The sequence below is a fragment of the Podarcis bocagei genome (genome assembly GCF_964188305.1).
Source record: "Podarcis bocagei genome assembly, chromosome: 3".
In the NCBI taxonomy this organism is placed as follows: Eukaryota; Metazoa; Chordata; class Lepidosauria; order Squamata; family Lacertidae; genus Podarcis; species Podarcis bocagei.
Window position 1 is genome coordinate 13443150 of NC_138127.1, and position 13961 is coordinate 13457110.

Consider the following 13961-nt stretch of genomic DNA (forward strand, 5'->3'; position numbering starts at 1 on the left):
TTAGTGGAGTCTGTAACCTGAAGCGTATATAACCTTAAGTGTATGTAACCTGAAGCGTATGTAACCTGAGGTACCACTGTTTTCTTTAAAAGAGCTGATGTCTGAAAGGTTGAGTTGGAATTTAAAAATTACAGAGGTTCTGTGCGCTTCAGTTACGAGCTATGCACGGGGCTGTTGAAATCTGCCTGTGCACGTACAAAAAGAACAGATTCTAGTGTATGCATAACAGAACTTTGAGCGGCATATGTGAGCATCTTTGTTTTGCTACGTCTGCTGTGTGCTGCATAAAAAAAAAATCTAGCTTGCTTTATCATCAGGAATATATATATATATATATATATATATATATATATATATATATATAATGAATCACAGATGTTACGGAAGAAAATAAAAGGGCTTTCTCGAAGAGAACAAATATGTTTCTGAGTTTATTATGTCTGCTAAGATAAAGTGAAATTTGGGTAATAGTGATCACCAAACACCTCAGTTAATCTTTTGGCTTTTGTTTTATTCCAGTGGATGTCTGGTGCTGGGCAGAGGAGGAGCAGTGGTAGAGACTGCCTCCCCATCCTGACCCTTCCAGGGAGGAGGAAGACGAAGACAATATAAATTTACAACAGTGGTTTGCGGGAGGTCATAGCTCAGAGCAAGATGAGGGAAAAGTTGGGGAATAATGGGAGAGGAGGAGCAGGCAGAGCTGGAGAAGCAGCTGGCTGACGTGTTGTCACTAGAAAGCATTCCAGACCCACCATCTCCCAGAACCTGACAGGCCTTAAAAGTAGGAGAGCAAAGAGCTCAAAGACAGAAGGCACTTAATAGCACCCATAGAGGAGGTGATGAGGATGATGAACAAGGAGAAAAGGGGGGTGTGGAGATTCACTTGGGACAACGCCATTATCCACGAGGCTGGTTTCTACTGCCTCTCTCTGTAAAGCTTGTAATAAAAAAGGGCTGTAAGAAACTTTCCCTTGTCTTTATACTTTCCTGGGCAACCAGCCGGGGGCTGCTGACATCTTCCAGACAGTGGTATTTAGAGGTGCCAAGCCCAGTTTCCACTTCAGTTCGGTTCCCATTTGTGAAAGTTCATATTCACAAAGCCATGGGGAGAAGACAGACTAACCTGTGAGGGAGAAGCATATTCTGCTAGCCTTGCCTCTGAAATTTTATTCTATTCTATTATTTATTTATAAATGCCATCTCCAACTCCTTGAAAGATTCCGTCAATGGTGTCTCCGAATTTTTTTTTTCACTTGGGAAGACAGGTGAACTAATGCCAGTGTACTAGAAGAAGCAAAGATCACCATTGCCAAAGCAATGATTTTTCAACATCAACCTCACACTTCATTGTCTCTCGAGAGTTCCAGATGCAAACAACAATTGTTAAGAGGTGTTTTTTTTAAAAAAAAACAGAATTAAAAAAACACCTCGGGCACCCTTCAAACAGGGTTCTGCTTGAAGCAATACTTTCCAGCATTGCATCACAAAATTTTGAGGATTCTGGGAGTAGATTTTTTCACAGGTTGGCGCTATTAAAAAGAATAGGTTGGATCCAGATGGCCTATGGCTGGGCATGGGAGAGTGAAAGGACTGCCACCACATTCACAGCACCGTTGCTCATGCCGGTTGGGGCTGAAGGTGATGGTGCAGGCAAATTGCTCTGCCAGCCTGGAGCGAGTGCAGTGGTTGAGCCCAACATGGTCTGGTGTTGGCAGCTGCACCTGCTCAGAATCCAGCCCCTTCCCACTCCAGAACATCCCCCTGTGGGTCTCCCCATGGGCTACCACCAGTGGTGGTACTTCCACCTTCCCACACATTCCTCAGACAGACTGGGGAGCTCCATACTGGCGGAGCGGTGTCACTCCATAGGTTGAGCCTGGCAGGGCCATCAAAAGCCTCCCAGCCTGGCACAAATGGTCTTTGGGATAGCACAACTGGTTGAACTTCATTCCACTGAAATCCCATCATTGAAATCTCACTCCGTTACTGAGTTTGGAGCCGTCCTTCTCTAACCTCCATCTTGTTATGCTTCCGCTTCTCATCGGCATACTAAGCGCTTCAACAAAAAGTCCACCAAGCAAAGTCTATTTTTTAATTAGATAAGCTGTGGAAAAGCACAGAACCTGCCAGCGATGAAAGACTTTAGCCAAATATTTCTAAGGGAAGCCTGGTGCACACAACGCAACCTGCCAACACATGGTTGTTTCAAAGGGAGCGTGAAGGTACCTGAACCCATTTTGCTCTGTGCTAATCGACCAATCTTAAGCCTCGGCTGCCTGACCATTTTGCCTCCTAATCTCTTGTAGACCAGATTGTTCAGGAGTGCTTCAAATAGGCTGGTAATGAATAAAGGAATAATATTTCTAGCCAAAAGACAAAGACTTTGAAATACAACTTTTATCTGTGGTCCACATACATCCTAACGAAGTGAGATTCATCAGTTTTGGGATGTGATGGTGCCTACCCCCCCTGCAAAAAAACCCCACCCTCAAATAAACTAAGCTTAACAATTAACAAAGTACAGTGGTACCTCAGGTTAAGTACTTAATTCGTCCCGGAGGTCTGTACTTAACCTGAAACTGTTCTTAACCTGAAGCACCACATTAGCTAATGCGGCCTCCTGCTGCTGCCACGCTGCCGGAGCACAATTTCTGTTCTCATCCTGAAGCAAAGTTCTTAACGTGAAGCACTATTTCTGGGTTAGTGGAGTCTGTAACCTGAAGCGTATGTAACCTGAGGTACCACTGTACATCATTTTGACCTTATTTTGTGCATATCACCACTGGCAACTTTAAAACACACACGCGCGCACACATGCAGACACCACGCTTGCGCGAGACAGGGATCTGAAGCGCAACTTTTTTCTGATCAGCTACAAAGGAACTTTTTGCCGAGCGTCTGTTGAGCTCAGCTAGTAAGCACAATTTATAAAACAATGAATGACTAACCCCTGTAACCATTTTAATGACCCTAAAATAAAGTGCTTAGAGCAACATCTGTCCCAGCAGCTGGGTTCTCTGCGTGAGTGGGCAGAGCGACACATTGGGACAAATTCTGTTCTCCCTTTTGACAGAAACAATTGCAGCAGATCATTTTTATCGTAATCAATTTAGGTACAGTTTCTTGGAAACCATCTGTGTGGTGTTCATAGATTGTGCTTAAGAATTTAAATGTGTATATTTTGGGTTGCTTGATGTAGCATCTGCTAATGACCACATAAGTTCTACTTTTTATGCAGAAAGCTGTTTCCTTGTAAAGGGATTAGTAGAATGACTACTTGATTTTATCCTTTTAACTACCCCATAAGCAGCCGCAGCTTGAATGGCACCCGCCAGTGAGCGCAAGTTGCAGAATTAATTGCATTTCTGAGCCAGAGTTGAAGTCAGAAGGATAACAAAGAAATATAATAAAACTGTTCCACTAATGCTATCTCAAATCGGTAATTTAAAATTAATATATGTTTTGTACAGGCAGTTTAAATTAAAGAAAGGGGGGGGGACGACAAAATGACTTTTTAGATAACACGCTACTTTCCCAATTCCCGCCTGGTTTTCATATTGTCTTTTATAGTGTTTATTTTGTTTTTGTTTTCCTTAGCTAGTTATTAAAATAAAAGAGCTTTTTTATATATAGTAAAAATAATCAATAAAACAATACTGTAGTTACCAGGTTTGTTTGGGACCTATGCTAAAAGATAATGTCCCTGAAAGAAGAGCAAATGTTTAAAAGTATATTTCAATTCTCCTGGAAGAAAAAGAAAGTTTTAAAAAAATAAAAAGTTGCTGTTGTTTCAATTAAAAACACTCCTCAGTTGCTGCTTTAATGTTCATAGTTTAGATATAAAATAGTTCCTCAGGCCCAGGATACAATTAAGATTTGGTCAGAGCAAAAGAAGAAGGTTTCTCTTGGGGAACACAGCTGTGAAAAGCCACCAAATTCCTATATTTTAAGGTCCATGTGATTATTCTTCAGAGGCAACTTACCTCTAGTTTTTGGGTACCCAACACAGTGCCCTCCAGATGCTTCAGACCACAAGAACCCTTCAGCTCCAGCCAGAATGGGATAATGGGAATTCTACTCCAAAATGTCTGGAGGACACCATGATGGCTATCTCTGTTCATTATGAGAGAGGTGGGGAGAGAGATAAATGCTCTTAGACTTTATTGACTTTGTGTGGGTGTGATAGCTTTGTCTTTCGATCTTGCTGTAAATCTTGCACTGCCAACTGAAATCTCTTTGCCCCACAATGAAACTTTGAATGATGTCCCCAGCTTCTAGTCTTGGACTAACTCTGAACCACCCATCTGCCTCAAGTCACATTAGCAATCCAGGAAACGGTCCAGTATCCACAAAATCTGTTACCAGTACTATTTTTCTAGGGGTGGGGGTGGGGAGTTCCAGAACTCACCATGAATTTCTCCCTTGTTATCTTATACAGTGGTACCTCAGGTTACAAACGTAATTCATTTCAGAGGTCCGTTCTTAACCCAAAACCATTCTTAACCTGAGGTACCACTTTAGCTAATGGGGCCTCCCGCTGCCGCTGAGCCGTCGTCGCACAATTTCTGTTCTCATCCCGAGGCAATGTTCTCAACCCAAGGTACTACTACCAGGTTAGCGGAGTCTATAACCCGAAGTGTTTGTAACCGGAAGCGTTTGTAACCTGAGGCACCACTGTAATGACAATGGCGCCTACCTGAAAGGTGTTCCAGCGAGTTCGGAGTGGCCAAGAAAAGCCGTGCCGGTTGCTATACATGCTTCTGTGACAGTAAGTCCCTGTAACAAACCAAAGCCCAAACTCACCCTCTTTCTTCAGAATCCCCCATTTATACAGAAACACACATCCCAGCTGTATGAGATTTCATTCTGAAAACTTTTTTTAAAAAAGAAAACAGAATCCACTGCTACATTTTCTTCCACTCCTAATAGTAGCATGGTAATTAAACTGAACCAAGCAGTGCCTTGCACAAAAAGTCTGGCCCTACGCATATTTACTCAAAGATAAGTAGGAATGCAGGATAATTTTGTCTGATCCACATTTTAAAGCAAACTCACCCCATTCAATCCTCTGAGGCTAATACATGGCCTTGAGCATAATTTCCCTTCAGATTTCACACTTCTCTGAATTTTGCAATACAGCCCATATTTCAGGACACCATAGTTCAGAAATGTGCACTTTGATACAATATATGCATCTAAATATGCATTCTGTGGCCTACTGAAATACAACTTTTTATACAGATTTAAGTAATTAATCAGATTAATCCTATTCTTGTTTACCTAGAAGTAAATCCACTGTGTTCAATGGACCACCATGTAAGGAATGAGAAGAAACTTTTACACCCATTTAAAAATATATGTACTGTATTATTCTTAAGTTGCTAAGTGTTGCTCTTTAATGTTCGCAGTTCAAAAGAGGGATTGTTAAAAAAAAAAAAAAGATTGTGCCAAGCATGAATCAAAAGTAATGTCAAAAATATTCTCAGGATCTGTCATTGGCTTTTCTACAAAAAGAAATAGAATGTCTGGGGACAATGAATAATGACCTCTTTTTCATTATTTATTGCATATTTTACTGGTGGATTTACTCAAACAACAGTAATTAGGTGAAGTCACCCGTACATATTTGTAATGAGCTCTCAATGAAACTGTAAAATGGCACTCCTTTGTTTCTTTGCTTTTGCATTGCATTGCTCAGTAACAAGGTCTCCAAAATACACATGGACTACAAAGGATATATTTTCCAAGGCAGGCATTGCTCAAAACCATGGTTCTTAAGAAATGGACAACTCTCAGGTAATTTGGGGGGGGGGGCTATTTCAAATAATGTGCAGTGTCAATGATGTGAATGTGTAATAGTCCAGTGAAGTTGTCCATTGAGCATCCAGGCACTGTGACCCGCCTCCCCACAACATGAATGAAATGACCACACATTACAAACTTGTTTTGGTGCAAATTAGGCAACAACTTTATTAATTACAGACGTAAGTGGCTTTGGCTTAGGCGCTGGGCATATCCCGTATCAACCAGCCCACCTGCTGGTCAATTCCCCATGGGGTCGAATTTGATGGTTAGGAAAGCCTATGACATACACCAGGGATGTCCAACTCCCAAGAGACTGTGATCTACTCACAGAATAAAAAAACTGGCAGTGATCTATCCCTTTTTTCTGGGGTGCAGGTCAAAGTTGTTAAGCTTTTTTTTTTTTTAGGGAGGGGAGACAAAAATGCTGATCAGAAACATATTTGTTCTCTTCAAGAAAGCACTTTTATTTTCCCCTGAGGAAGGGAAAAAGTCGCTCAACAAAAGATCACTAAGGATACAATCAACCTCACAGCGAAAACTCTGTCTTCTGTTCTAGCGATCATGTGCAATTGGAGGACAGGGCGAGGGGCCGGGGCCGGGTGCTCTTTTGCGATCGACCACTTAGACATCCCTGACAAGTACGAACTCCAAACCAAGTTCACCTGAGAGCAGAGTTATGGCCCTAGCCCCAACTGGGCATCCAGATAGGAGCATCCCCTCAAGGATACCTTTAACAGGTTACCCCATTCCCTTGAAGGGACAGGCCAAGGCTTACAAGACTTTACCCAATGCCTTATCCACCAAAGTTGTGGCAGTTGCTTTGAGGGAGGCAAAAAAAACCCAGGCTGAAGGACAAATTTGTCCCTGGCCCTAAATACAGCAACCAATAATATTCCATAGCAAGGTCAATATCCCATTTCACCTCATGATGAGTGACAGTTAAATACAGGGAGAGCTGGTGAAAGATCCACAAGATCTCGAGGTGCTGTTTATATGGTTGGCACCCTTTAAAAATTCCAGGAGCGGACCTGAAGGAAGTCCTTGATGGAATCAGTCTATTTGCCCATGAGTGAGCTCACCCTTCAACCCGGATGCTATTGACCAAATTAGGCATCTGGTGGATTCCCCAGGCCCCAGACACCGGGAGACGCCGTCAGTCAGGGATACAACTTGTGGAACCAGTGGGACAGCAGCATGCCACAATGAAACCCGCAGTAGAAGGCAAGTGGAATTTCTTTAGAACCATGCTTTTGAGCCCTGGCTGCCTTGAAAAAGATGTCCTTTGGAGTCCATCTGTGTTTGGGAAACCTTTCTAGCTCTACCTGGGTAAAGTATCAATGGAGGCTTCACTTGACACAGACTTAACTTCCTGATTGGAACTTAACTGAAGCTCCTCTGTTTTATTTGTGTCATTCTTACTACAGATAACATAAGAAAGTCTTCTTCCAAAACGTCACACAGTTGCCTAAGCATGGCAAGGCTCTCGCATCTCCTCACAATGCAACTTACTTTACTTGTGTTTGAGGTGCCTAATAAAAATAGATTTGATTATGTTTTAGCAGGAACTTATTTAATTTTGGCTTCTCGCATTGGACGAAATGTTTCCCATTTCAACCCATAGCAGATATATGGAAATACACTCTTTGGCACATTAGTTTATACAGCATTTTGCTTGCTGTGTAATTCAGACTAACACAGCATGACTTACTAATATACATCATAACATTTCTTCTTTTTTAGTAACAAAATAAAATCCCAGGAAAAGTTGCGCGGGGAGGGAAGAATTAGATGGTAGCTTCTCATTAACAGAGATTGCAAATAACCCATCTGAAAAGCAGGTGGGTTTGGCAGATGGATAGAAAGTAGTAAAACGGATGTATCAATAGAATTTGCAAGCTGGCGAATGCTTCCTGCCTGAGTTACTTTAGGGCAGTTCGGGAGATTTCTATTTTCTATAATGACAAGTGGATTTGCTTCATCCAGATTTTAAAACTATAGTTAACATAATTTGCCTTTTAGGTCCTCAACTGCAAAGCTGACTTTCAAATGAGCAAATCGATCCCATGTCAAAAGCAAATGGTAGGGAGAAGGAGGGGCAAATATAGAATGAGAACATCAGAATGGCCATAGTGAGGTAGGCCAATCATCCATTCAGTCAGTATCGTTCCCGATAAAATCTGGTACCAGATGCTATGGAGGCATATATGGAAATCCACAAAACAATTATAGAGACTTCTATTCACTGCCATTTACCTCCTACTTCTGCTAACCAAAAGGTTTAGGGGCACCCAGAAGATAGAACTGAAATACCTGACCACCCACACAATGAGTCACTGGCCATTCAAACCAATTTTCACAGCTAATCCATTTCCCAAGAAATTGTGTACAAAAGCCATGCTCACAAAATTTGAGTACAATGTACCCTGTTGTTGTTTAGTCGTGTCCGACTCTTTGTGACCCCCTTCATGGATCACTGCCTTGCCATGGCGAAGGGGCTTGAATAACTCAGAGAAGCTATGAGCTATGCCGTGCAGGGCAACCCAAGATGGACAGGTCATAGTGGAGGGTTTTGACCAAACGTGATCCACCTGGAGCAGGAACCGGCAAACCCCTCCAGTATCCCTGCCAAGAAAACTCCATGGACAAAGACAACAGGCATATAAAAGTTATGACGCTGGAAGATGAGCCCCTCAGGTTGGAAGGTGTCCAACATGCTACTGAGGAAGAGCGGAGTATGAGTTTGGCCAGGCTGCAGGAGGCAGTGGAGGACAGGAGTGCCTGGCGTGCTCTGGTCCATGGGGTCACGAAGAGTTAGACAATGCATCCTACTCTTCGGTAATGCCTCACATGTGCCTTTGTTAGACAGCAGGACTTGCTTTCCATTGTGTTAATTCCACAGCTTATTTATTATAAGGTTTCCACAAGATCATGTGGAATAGTCATCTTTTACTGTTCTTTACTTTTAATAATGGAAGTGTTGGAAAGGCCAACACAACAGGGAATTAAAACCACAACATTTGGTCTCCTTAATGCAGTGCTGGGACAAAAGGGGCATCTCCTCCTCTCACAGCACTGTGATGGGATAGAAGGGTCGGGAGAGTTCTCTCTCTCTGTGTGTCTAACTGGCTGAATGTGTAGGGACATTGTGGTCTGAATGTGGTGAGTAAGCGGGTGTGTTGCACTCACAGAGGACAACATGTATCAGTCACATTGGCCATGCACTTGTCAGACACATACTTTGGAAGATAGCCTCCAGAGGGTTAGCCAGCCTTCAATGACAGTCCTTATATACAACCTAAAAATCAGGCTAGAAATCCATTTAATTAATGAATTAATTAAATCATCATCATCATGTCTGATCTCCTTGAAAAACAATACCAAGCACCCAAAGTGGGAGACTTTGCCCAAAGTGCTATTTTTTAATAGGAGGACCACAGCGATATGGCATTGAAAATGCATGTGAAGTGGAGGTTGGCTCATTGGTGAAATGGCAACTATGTGCATGCCACAGGAACATGCAAAACAAACAAACAAACAAACAAACAAAAACCAACCCAAAAAACAACCCAACCCAAGACCAATATTAGGCACCATCAGCCATTGCTTGAGTTTCTGTATGATAGAATTAGCCTTGCTGTCAATTAGGTGTCAAGGTGGATGCCCAGGGAGCAGGTGGCGCTGTGGTCTAAACCACTGAACCTCTTGGGCTTGCCAATCAGAAGGTCGGCAGTTCAAATCCCCACAACGGGGTGAGCTCCCATTGCTCTGTCACAGCTTCTGCCAACCTAGCAGTTCAAAAGCACACCAGTGCAAGCAGATAAATAGGTACCGCTGAGGCAGGAAGGTAAACAGCGTTTCGGTGCGCTCTGGCTTCCGTCACGGTGTCCGGTTGCATCCGAAGCAGTTTAGTTATGCTGGCCACACGACCTGAAAAACTGTATGCGGAAAAATGCCAGCTTCCTCAACATACCCCATAGTCAAGCTTGACTGAACTTTACCGTCCAGGGGTCCTTTACCTTTACCAAGGTGGACTGGAATTGGGGTTTTCTCCACTCTCACTAGACTCATTTACCTCATATCCCTCTATAATCCTATTGACTGTAATGGCCTACATGATTTTGTTTCTAGGCATCTCTGACATCTTCACATTAGGTGCAGCCTTGTGGCATCAAGTTGAGTTGCTAGCTACAATCAATCCAATTAAATGGTGATGGGGACAAGTCAAGCTGAGGACAGCAATGGTAATGAATAAAAATGAGACAGAGGAGATAATTATCCCAACATTGCCAATATGTTCACAATGCAGGGAACAAAGGAACCATTTTTCAACACTCAAGAAAATGTTCAAAAGGTGAGAAAAGCTGTGCCAACTCTAAAAGGAACTAATGATGGCATCCAAACAGATCTCACCTGTGGGCTCTTTCATGTATAATACCAGAAGTGTTCTATTCTGAACTATCACTGACTGGACCATCTCCATGTTCCTCTGCATTTCCAAGATGAGATTTTTCATATATGTTTTGTCTCGTAGAGGAACATAGGAAAACTGCCTTATATCGAATATAAGGCAGCCATTGATCCATATAGCTCAATACTGTCTGCATACACTGAGAGCTGCTTTTCAGGGTTTCAGACAGGATCTCTCCCAGCCCTGCCTGGAAATAGCACTCATTAAACCTGTGATATTTTACATGCCAAGGAGATGCTCTACTACTGGAAGTCGGAGCAGACACATAACTGCCTTGGAACCAAAGCTTTTGGTCAACTTCATGAATAGTTTCTTGCACTTAAAAACAACAGAGTGCATGCTTTTCAGTTTTCTGAAGCTGCTCACGCATACTGTTTCCCCTTCTCAGATAAATGTTGCATTTGTGGTGGCTGATTTTTTAAAAAAGAAAATCGACAACACCTGGCAATTTTACAGCAGGGATGCTCCAAAACGTTTATGGTGGCATTAAGCTGATTAACACGGGTTCCCCAAGTCATTTCTGAAATGCACGGAGAAGGTAATGCTCGACGGTTGCGTTCAAGGTCTCAACAAGACCTGGCTCGTTTTGCACTCTCCTATGAATCCAGGAATCACTGAAGCATTTATTCAGCTGAGTCCCATCCAGTTCATCTTATAGGCAAGTTATTTCCCATTGTAGCTTTAAGCCTTGGACACTCCCGTCCCACATGCCATGACTAATATTATCACAGAATTGTATTATCAGATATGATAATCAAACACCAAGCACATCTTAGAAGCTTTTATCAAAGATTTGGTTTTTAAAAATCATCTTGTGTGAGAGAAAGATCTTTAAACATTATATACACACTGGCATGGCAAGGGAGGAAACTTGGTTGTAGAAGTGGAAGTCCTTGCCCTGATGGGACTCATAAAGGAATCCTTCCCTGTAAAGCAGTGGGGGGCTTCTATGCTTGCAATTTGGCCACCAACAATGGCCACCTACTCGCCCTTCCCCACCTGACATCATATATAACATCAGGTGTGCGGCAAGTATAGATTCAGCAGCAAAATAACAATTGAGACCTTAAAGCGTGCTCCAAATTGTTCTTTGGCAAGTAGAGTTTACTTGCTACTCCAAAGCCATCCCCCCCTTGTTAAAAAATTAGTTCACCACACTGTAAAATCAGTGTATCTTTCAACATACTGGACTTCATAAAAGTTCCACTTACTAGTGAAGTATTCCAGGCGTGCAACCATTCTGTTGCCATTTCCCCTCATTCAAACATGCATGTCAACTGTCCAGAAAAGAAGAGCTAATAATAAACAGAAATCAGTATAAAAAGAGTTGCGAAAGTACCCTTCTGTAGACAACATATTGCTGAAGATGGCAGCAACAGCAGCAGCAGTAATGTGATGCAGAATTCATTATTCAACAGTATGGCAATATTTCCATCTAGGAAAAAGTGCCAGTTCTGTTCAGGGATCATCACTGAAGTTGTCTAGAAACTTAGAGTGTGATTTAGCCTACAATGCTCTCTTTGTTCCTGCAACCCTCACCCTTGCCAGCACAAACAGATGAGTCTGGGCATTCCCCAAATATTGGGGTGTGCAAGCAGTCACAAGATTCACCTTACATCTGTAGCATTTGGAAGCAGCTCAGTCTTGTTTTGAATCTGCTCTGTTGCCATTCTGATTCATCCTTTGCTCCAAACTGGATCAGTTAAAACCAAAACTTCTTTGACTATAACATAGGAGCAAAACAACAGCTACTTTCCCTCCTTTTCACATAAATGAATGAAATCTCCTGTCTTCAGTTTGACAGGCTCTGTCCACTACGGAGGAGCAGGTTTACCTGCAAATTTCACCCACTTTTGTGTAAGGAGGGGAAAGTAGCCTTTTTAAGATTCCTTTTTAATGTCATGGTGGGCAAAACAGAGTTTCGGTTTTAACTGATCCAATTTGAACCCACCTCCTTGTTAATGATGTGATCATGTTCTTAGTAAACTACTTTGAGGGGTTTTTTTTGGGGGGGTTACAATCAAGTGGTATATAAACGTTATAAAAAATAAAGAAAAATGTTTTCAGAAAAAGTCCCCCAAAGCACAATTTGCATTTGTATTCAGAGTACACTCAGGACTAATGCACACTCCTACTAGGTACACTAAGAAGATGGATGTTACACATTTCTTGAGCCACACAGCCACTGCCTGCATAGTCCTTTCAATGACTTAGAGCAGGCATAAGCAAACTTGGCCCTCCAGATGTTTTGAGACTACAATTCCCATCATCCCTGACCACTGGTACTGTTAGCTAGGGATGATGGGAGTTGTAGTCCCAAAACATCTGGAGGGCCGAGTTTGCCTAGGCCTGACTTAGAGAAACAAGACTGTCTTAGCTCAGTGCTATCAACTAACACAAATACAAAGCTCCTGCAGCCAATCAGAAGCCATGGAAGCCCTGTTGGATATTCGGGTTCCAAAGAACGTTTGCAAACCGGAACACTCACATCCGGGTTTGCGGCGTTTGGGAGCCCAAACGTCCGAGTACCAAGGCGTTTGGGATCTAAGGTACAACTCTACTCTGAGCTCAGGTGAATTCCAGGTCTAGTCAAGTGTCCACAGGTTTGTTTAACATCCTGGACATCAAATATTAGACTCTGTAAATACTATATTAAAGGAAATCAAGTTATGCAAAAAGGTAATAAAATGTTTTTTTAAAATATTTGGACCAATTGGGATTGAGGCTGGGAGAATGGTAGTATGATATATGAGTTAGGGAAATTTATGTGAGGGGAAATAGTGCTCTTAAAGTTCTGGATACTGAAAAGCCTTTTTAGTTTGTGGGAGATTTGCACACAGCTCCAGTTTGCATGCTCTACATGCAGCAAGGTGCCGGGGCAAGCTTCAAGCTTTTGTGCAAACCACTACCCTCAGTGCTGTTTTTTTCTAGAAAAAGAGGTGCTGGAACTCACCCTGAATGCCTCCCTCATTCTCTCACACTGGCAATGGCACCCACCTGAGAGGTGCTGGAACTGAGCTCTGGTGAGTTCCAGCTAGAAAAAAACCCAGTGAATCCCATATCTACACCATTTAATGTTAACTGAAGTTGATGGGCCTATACTGTACAGTGGTGCCTTGGTTCTCAAATGCCTTGGTTCTCAAACAACTTGGAACATAAACACTGCAAACCCGGAAGTAAGTGTTGCGGGTTGCAAACTTTTTTCAGAATTCGAACGTTCTCCGTTTTGAGTGTTACGCTTCTGATTTGAGAGCCACACTTCTGTTTGGAGTGCCACATTTCTGTTTGGAGTGTTACGCTGGTAATTTGAGTGTTACGCTTCCGTTTGGACTGCCACACTTCCATTTGGAGTGTTACGCTGAGGTTTGTCTCTTTTTGCTATTTATTTTGCTTTTTGTGGCTCTTCGTGTGTGTGTGTGTGTGTGTGTGTGTGTGTGTGAGAGAGAGAGAGAGAGAGAGAGAGAGAGAGAGAGAGAGAGAGGAACCCAGTTCAGCTACTGATTGTGTGACTGCAGTGCATTGTTTATTGCTTTCATTTTATGGATCAATGGTCTTGTCAGATAGTAAAATTCATGTTCCATCGCTGTTTGGGAGGTTCCAGTTACAGATAGGTAGCCGTGTTGGTCTGCCATAGTCAAAATAAAAAAATTCCTTCCAGTAGCACCTTAAAGACCAACTAAGTTAGTTC

The 13961-nt window shown here is 42.4% G+C and overlaps 1 long non-coding RNA gene across 3 annotated transcripts in view; it reads right to left on the reverse strand.

Annotated features, from left to right (window-relative positions):
* The window catches only part of LOC308584510, a 150602-nt gene extending 138926 nt beyond the window's left edge, over positions 1–11676 (reverse strand). For all 3 annotated transcript variants that reach the window (XR_014006862.1, XR_014006863.1, XR_014006864.1), the window contains exon 1: positions 11485–11676. This is a non-coding gene — a long non-coding RNA (uncharacterized lncRNA). The remainder of the gene's footprint in view (positions 1–11484) is intronic.
* Between the last annotated feature and the right edge of the window lie 2285 nt (positions 11677–13961).